This window comes from Oncorhynchus keta, chromosome 10, assembly GCF_023373465.1.
Source record: "Oncorhynchus keta strain PuntledgeMale-10-30-2019 chromosome 10, Oket_V2, whole genome shotgun sequence".
In the NCBI taxonomy this organism is placed as follows: domain Eukaryota; kingdom Metazoa; phylum Chordata; class Actinopteri; order Salmoniformes; family Salmonidae; genus Oncorhynchus; species Oncorhynchus keta.
Window position 1 is genome coordinate 61,971,621 of NC_068430.1, and position 8,158 is coordinate 61,979,778.

At 42.8% G+C, this 8,158-nt stretch overlaps 1 non-coding gene across 1 annotated transcript; it reads left to right on the forward strand.

Moving 5' to 3' along the window:
* The first annotated feature begins 660 nt into the window (after positions 1 to 660).
* Positions 661 to 715, forward strand: LOC118389642 (U7 small nuclear RNA). The gene has a single exon (XR_004826775.1). It is a non-coding gene; the product is annotated as a U7 small nuclear RNA (small nuclear RNA).
* The last annotated feature ends 7,443 nt before the right edge of the window (positions 716 to 8,158 follow it).

Here is an 8,158-nt window from a genome sequence, read left to right on the forward strand (position 1 = left end):
TTCCAATTCTTTCAACATGCAATATAGCTCAGTATTAGTCATTTTTATTTTATACAGTTTATTTTGCTCATCTTTCTCAAGGGTGCCAATAATTATGGACGTGGTGTATATCGGAGCCATTTACCAAAGTTTGGTCTATTTCTGAAATTTGTGCCACCTCCTCGTCCTCCTCATAGAATTTATTTATGTTTCACTCACTCAGACAATAGTGCTGCGTTTACACATGCTGCCAAAGTCTGATCTTTTGTCACCGATTGGTCTTTTGACCACTTACTATAGAATTCTGTAGTATACTGTCGAATACTATACTACACGCCGTAGTACTCAATCATGTCTAGTACATACTATAGAATGTTGATGTATACTCTAGAATACTATAGTAAATACCACAGTATTATCCACAAATAAACACTGTAGTAAATATTACAGTAATGTCCACCAAAACACTAGTCTGTAAAAACACTACATTTTGTAACTATGGTAAATAATACAGTATTTAATTTGCACATTCCATTCCCATTCCCCTCCTCCATATACATACGTGAGAAACCTACATGCCAAGTATAGACCATATATTGTGTTCCCTACAGGTTATAGAAAAGAGCAGAAGCTATCTAAAGAGCTATACTATCTGTTTAGACCCCCTACCTTCAGGTTATAAACAATTGTCTCTTTTAGTATTTCTCCAGTAGGTTTCCTCAATGAGAAAGCCTTCACTTCTATGTCAAAGATAATAAAACAAAAACACTATAGTAAATACTACAGTATACTACAGTCATGTCCACAAAAACATTATAGTAAATACTACAGTAATGCCCGCAAAAGTATTCTACAGTCTGCAAAAAACACTACTGTAAATGCTACAGTGCACTACAATCCGCAAAAACACTACATTAATTGCTATAAAACGACCGTTTTCTTTTAGTACATTATTTATACTGTAGTTGACTGTAAATACTCTAGTATACTACAGTAAATACTACAGTAAAGTCAGCTAAAATACTAGAGTGAATACTATAGTATTTATACCATAGTATTTATTCATGTGCGCTGTTCCAGATAAATCTCATCCACTGGAGTGTTGCGTTACTCACAAAGCAAAACCACTCTATCCTGAGTCCTTTTAAGTCCTTTCTCTGCCTCTTTCCCCCCTCATCCCCGTTTCCCTCCCTCCCTTCATCCCTGCGTGCCATCACATACACAATTGGAGATCTGGGTCAACCCTGTCTGCTCTCCCGCTGTGACGGAAGAGGGGAAAGAACGAAAGACGGGAAAATAAAAATAAAAATTCAGGGAAGGAAAAGGAAAGGAGAGAAGGGTGAAGTGAATCAAAAGGACATTGAGGTGACATCTGGTTGTGCTTCCAGGACGACAAAAACAACAACAACTCAAAGCAGCAGCAGGGACAAAGATGGCTGCCATGATTTGACCTTTGACCTGAGCGACTTGTAAACAATCACGACACACAGCAGGCTTTTTCCCCCTCCTTCTTCTGCATGGGGCTGACGGAAGAAACAATATGTTTTTTTCATTCTTGCCAGCTCTCTCTCTCTCTCTGGCCTCAAGGCCTACTCTCCCCCTCCCCCCTCCTTCCCCCACTCTCTTTCTCTCTCACGCCAAGCTTCCTGCTTTCCTGTCAGGCATATATCAGGCCAGTCAGCTGTGAAGGGTCTGACGCACCTCAGGGCTATTCAGTGGGGCCGGCGCAACGCAATTCATTTAAAAAAAGAGCGATTGAAATAAGCCCTGGCACAGGAGTTGCTGAGTAAGCAGGGGCTGTCTGAGTCTCATCGTTCTGTAAACCACCCTCACTCACTACACAAACACTGCTACACACATGAATGCACACACACAAACAAGCACATACACATACAGACATATACGTACACACACACACTCACCCTGTGGCTAGCCTGGGTCTCCACGCCCATTCTCTCTCTATTGTCCTCAGCACATGGTGTTGATTTAGTGCTATTTTGGGGGTCTGCCATTCATACACTAGTGTGTGTGTGTTTTTCCTTTTCTATTTTCTATTCAATGTTTTGAGAGACAACAAAGGTAGGGAGGTTTGTGTTGGGTCACAACTGATGTCACAAGCCTGCATTGTGGGGGTTGGGGGTTTTCTGCCTTTTGTCAAAGGGGAAGTGTGTGTGTGTGTGTGTGTGTGTGTGTGTGTGTGTGTGTGTGTGTGTGTGTGTGTGTGTGTGTGTGTGTGTGTGTGTGTGTGTGTGTGTGTGTGTGTGTGTGTGTGTGTGTGTGTGTGTGTGTGTGTGTGCGTGTGCGTGTGTGTGCATATGCATGCATGTGAATTTGCTTGCCAGAAATTAACCATGACTGACAGTTGAGTTGATGCAATTAGGGTCATGCGGGTCCATTTCATGCCAAGCCATGGTACATGACATCTATGACTACCCTTTTATACTGTGTAACATGGGCCTCAAAAGGTCACAAACCATCAACAGCCCGCACTGTATATAACCCCTCCTTAGAGAGAGTATGACTGCCCATATTGTTAAAAAAAATTATCATTGACAGTGCACCCTTTTTTTTCTTCCTCCTGCGAAGGAAATAAATGATTAAATATTACATTTACATATTTTCCTCCTCTTCCCTTTTTCCTAGAAAAAGGAGCTAGCTGCTGATTCAGGTCAAAAGGCAGAACCTTCACACACACAACAGACCACTAAACCCATTACAATTTCACCGCGCTCGAAAAGGGGAGGCCTACGCTCTGAGAGGAAACATCTAAACTCTCACCCACACAGTGGCAGTGAAATATCAAAGTGCTCCTGTTGCGATCTTCAATGTTCTGCAATGCCTTTAGTCTATAAAAAGAAAGCCAGCTTTGCCTTTCTTGATGGAAAAATCAGGCTAGATGTGAGTATGTGAGTAGCCCTATTCAAGTCGTTGCATCATTTCCCATCTCTAGCTGGGGGGCAGCATATGCTAGCAGAGTTGCTAATCTTGCAGAGACGCTGCCAACTGGGGACCTAGCCAAGTGCCTATGGGCACTTCTAGTGGAGTGGAAATGCTGCAGAACTCTCATAACCCAAAATGCAGTATCAGGCCTTGCATTGTGTCTTGCTGACTCTCATTACATGATGCTACTCATCAGTGCTTCAACCAAGCTTGCAAACCTGGTGACTGTTCTGCAGCCGAATGATGATGATGCTCAAGTGTAGAACCTGGAGTTGGATCAGTACATCTTTATCTCCTGAGTTTGGAGTTCTACCTTGTTTCATTTTTTGAGGGGGACATTAGATAGACTTTAGGGCCTTTGTATATACACTGGATGCACAAAACCCCTCACATGCTTACACACACACCTCTTGAAGGTTAGGCTACATCATTTCCCAGATAATGTAGGTATGTGAAGGAAATGGTGAGGCATTGTTGTGGTAACATAATATGTTTGTGTATTTTTTCACTGTGTATCCAAAGTCGAAAATATAGCAGGTAGAAATCAGTGTTGGGAAGACCGAAGGCCTTGGAGGGCAGAGGAAGAGCAGGGACGGCCTCTTTTCTCCTGCATTTTCCTGGAATTGTTCCCCATTGTTAAAAACGCAGAGAGCTCGGACAGAACAATCGAGCAGAAAAACAGCTGGCTACCTGCTGTCAAGATGGCAATAGGCGGAAATCGACCAATAAACACGTGGCTTTGTTTCAACTGTGGTCTCCCTTAGGCTATTCAGCCTTAAGGGCCTCGTTCTATTGGCAATTTTTTCAGCCATGAAGTAATCTGCTATGCTAAGCACAGAAAATAATTCCAAAACAAAAGGTCATTTCCGCACCAAAGTCATGTTCAAATTCATCTGTTTTCCAGGTTAGGTGTATGTGTATTCGAGAATTATAGCAGAAATCGATAGACAATCCAAGGTCTTTAGCAAATCTCTCAAAGTGACAACAACCAGTTAGATAACTCTATCGATTGCACTGTTAACCATTGTGAAATGTCCTACTGAGCGTGTTAGATATTTCACTCGGACCATCTAGGCCACACCATAGTATTCCTATTTGCACATCGTAAATACCTTGTCTCGTTGAGATAATGTCTTGGCCCTTGGACTGGTGGGCTTATGGCATCAATGGGGCAATGTAACTTCGGTAGGCATGTGACCGGTGCACAGCGCCCTTGAACTCGGCATCGCCTAATTGCCCATTGTGACACTCCAAAATTTTACGGGTGGCAATAATTGGTGTTTATCTCTCGTCAGATACGACCTCTAACTATGAAATTAGTCAGGACCTACTAAAGAGTACCACACATAAGGGGCTGTGAACTTTGACGGGTGACTTTGTACAGGGTAGTTGTGCAGGGTAAATCACTAAGGATAAGCTTTTTTGTCTGATGTTTATTCCGTACACTCATTGGACTAGTGCAACCTAGCTACATGTTTACAGGTTTGTTTTTTACTAGGAATTGTTCAATTCCTTTGACAATGGCATTTCAGATTAGTTTATTTTTAGGGGTTCACATCGAATGTCTTTGATAACTTTTTTATTGACATAGTCAAATAACTCAAGCATAACTTTTTTCCTAATATAGCACACAGAAACTAGTGGCCATGAGTAAATTGATCAAAAAGAATGGCAAAGATTAGCCTATAGGTGGCACTGTTATAAGCAGTCTCACTTAAACCCTCATATCCACTGCCCTGTTTGACCTAAAGACTTGAACTTTGTATGTAGGTGTCTTTCATTTGCCTCAAGGACCCATGAGTTCCATTAGGATAGATTTCTTTAGAGTGCTTGTGTAACGGCAGATCTCCTCTTCGTCTGAAGAGGAGTAAGGATCAGACCAAGATGCAGCGTGGTAAGTCTTCATAATGTTTTTAATAAAGACAAATGAACACTGTAGCACAGTTGGTAGAGCATGGCGCTTGTAACGCCAGGGTAGTGGGTTTGATTCCCGGGACCACCCATACGTAGAATGTATGCACACATGACTGTAAGTCGCTTTGGATAAAAGCGTCTGCTAAATGGCATATATTATTATTATTATTATATAAAAACAATAAACGTTAACATGAAAATCTACAACAACCGAAACAGTACCGTGTGGTGACAAACACTCACACGGAAACAAACACCCACAAACCAACAGTGAAACCCAGGCTACCTAAGTATGATTCTCAATCAGAGACAACTAACGACACCTGCCTCTGATTGAGAACCATACTAGGCCGAAACAGAAACCAAACATAGAAAAACAAACATAGACTGCCCACCCCAACTCACGCCCTGACCATACTAAATAAAGACAAAACAAAGGAAATAAAGGTCAGAACGTGACAGCTTGCTTTGTTATTCAACTGATCTTGTGTCCTTTCTGTTATCCTGTGAACCCCGTTTATTGCTGCTCGCAGCTATATTTTGAAAATATAATTTAAAAAAAATGTTGTATGTTCATTGGATAGATAGAGATAAAGGTGAAATGAGGAAGGGTGCTGAAAGAGCAGTGGGATGGATTCAAACCCATGCTGGTAATGGTACATTGTACATGTGCTCCAGAGGCTGCGGCTTAGACTGCTCGACAACCCCAGGGCAGGAATAGTTTCCATGTGTGTGTAGCACATCTTTTTCTGAGTAAGTCCCCGTTCTTGGAATCATCTATGACCTTTATACTTGTGTCTATCATTATGTTCTTACTACCTGTAACCTCTAATAGTTTACTTTTGGACCTAACATTGGGTTAATGGATAACTTTGATGGAGTGAGGTGAACATGGTCTGATGGATCAGTAACTCCCTTATCCAGCACATTGGGCAATCTTGTGACACAGAAACAGTCGCGGTGGGGCGTTACCCATGAGTACTGATTTTGGCATGAAGGTGAAAACAGTGCTTTGTGGTGATGTAATCCAACCTGGGAGTTGGGTGAGCCAATCAGAGTGCAGTTTATTTGACAACACCTTATCGTACGTGTCACTGAGGTTGCCGCAAAAAGGAGACAGACCAAACAATCCGGAAAATGATGAACTTGTCAGGCTTAAGTACACGTCGACTTCAGAAATGAGTTTTTTGTATTTTTTATCAATGCAAAAAACATAAAAAGAAAGTAGCAATTGTTTTCCACCTGTAAAAAGGCTTAAAAAACAATATGACTACACTTCTTCTTGTTTCTAGGGATAAAAACCTCATTGCTTACTTAGTTAACTATTGATAGACAATTACTTGAGCATGTGTATTTACGTATACATGTTTAACACGCCTCAACATTATGTGTCCTTGAAATTCACTCAGTGTCTTGCAAAAGGTCACTATTCCCAATATATTGGTCACTATTCCCAATATATTGAAAAACTATTAAAACATCTATATGTAAAGGTATATACTGTAAACATGTGAGTGGGAGGATTCTACTGTATATCAACTGCTATTCAGCTTGCTGTCGACCATTTCTCCGCCTGCCTTGAAAATGATTCATCTCTGTTTGACCTCCAAAGAATGACAAATTCATGTTTGGACTTGGCTCCCCATCCTTTCTAACATAGGAGCAGGTTGGCTTGGCACAAATAGGAATTGGCAGGGAGCTGAAGCCACACAAAACTCTCTCTCTCTCACACATAGACACACAGACACACATGCACAGGCTTCCCGCCAAGTTGTTCTCCAATAGTCCGACTGAATATGAAGGAACGCTGAGTGTGTGTGTGAGTGTCGAACCACAAGGTCATCCAGTCCAGCCCAGCCCCTCGTACCCACACAAATGGCTTTACACCCCGCTTCGGTCTCTCAGGGTCGCCTGAGATGTGATTCCTTTCCAAATTAATTTCCAAAATGGCTGCCCCAGGCGAAGAGAGGATAAGCCGACCTCTCGCTGTGACTGCCTTGCCAAGTCTAGCCGAGTGCAATCGGCTTTGCAGTCAGGAGGAGTGTTACTCATAGGTTTACTTGCTGAACTCTTACTTGTTGTGAAACTCAAGGCCTTTCTGTAATGATATCATGGCATTTACATAATACAAAACAATCATGTAGATGATTTTGTGTATTTGCCAGTGCAGCATGGTCTTTGATCGGTGTAGGATTTGCCGTTATCAGTCCTGTTGGCCGAACGGCCTTCGCTTTTCATCAAAATGTGCGTCACTCGTGTAAACGAGTAGTAAAAAAAAAACACGCCACTGCGGTCGGTCCATGCTCCGAGTGTAGGCTTTACCGCCTGTACACCCCCCCCTCCCCGAATGCTGACCTGCAAAAGTGCTAACCCTCTCCCTCTTGTCTCTCTCTCTTTCCGCCCACACTAAAACATGCACAAGCGAGCGGCACTGCAATTAAAGCTGAGTGTGAGTCATGGGTTGCACAATAACGCTGCGCCACGTAATCATATAACACCGGTTTATCTGTCTTGCCAAGGGCACCTAGTGTACTCTGCCCCGCCACCCAGGGCTGTGTTGTGCTCTGTTGTGACAGAAAGAGATGAACGATACAGAGCTAGAGAGAAACCAGAACAATTACGAGGAAGAAAAGAGAGAGAGAAATGGCTTTGGTGGGTGTGAGAGAGGGAGAATGTAGTTAGAGAGGTGTAGAGACAGAGAGCGGGAGAGGAGGGGTGTCGACAGGTGGGTTGTGGCTGGGGAGACAGCCCAACAGATTGGCTAAAGCCACTGATGTTCTCTAGCCCACTCAGCTCGTCTTAGCTCAGAGAATACAGTCTGCCATGTGCCCTACCTCACCTCTGGGACACGACATACTAACACACACACTACTCACACACGTTCAAGGCTTACACACACAAACACACAACTCATACACACGCTCATGTAAGCCTTGAATGAGTGTGTAAGGCTTACGTTAGTTGTTTATTATTGTGTGTAAGTTGTGTGTACGTGTACATGGGTTGTGTGTCAGTGTGTGAGCTGTTTGTTAGTGTGTGTCATTCAAGGCAGTCGCGGTGGGGCGTTACGTCTGCAGGTTATGGCACAGAGCTTTTAGATGTACTACGTACGTTCAGGCTCAAAGCGGTTAATGCTGTAGCTGAACCTAAATGCTGTAGAATAGACTATAGGAATGTCCTATTATCAAGCACGTTGCAGAGAACAGTTTGAATGTGCACTGGCACTCTCCAGCCTTACTATAGTCTAGACCCGAGGCTATGAACCAAAAGCAAATTAATTGGGACTGATGCATTGTTGCTAAGCGACACTGTCACACTATGAAAT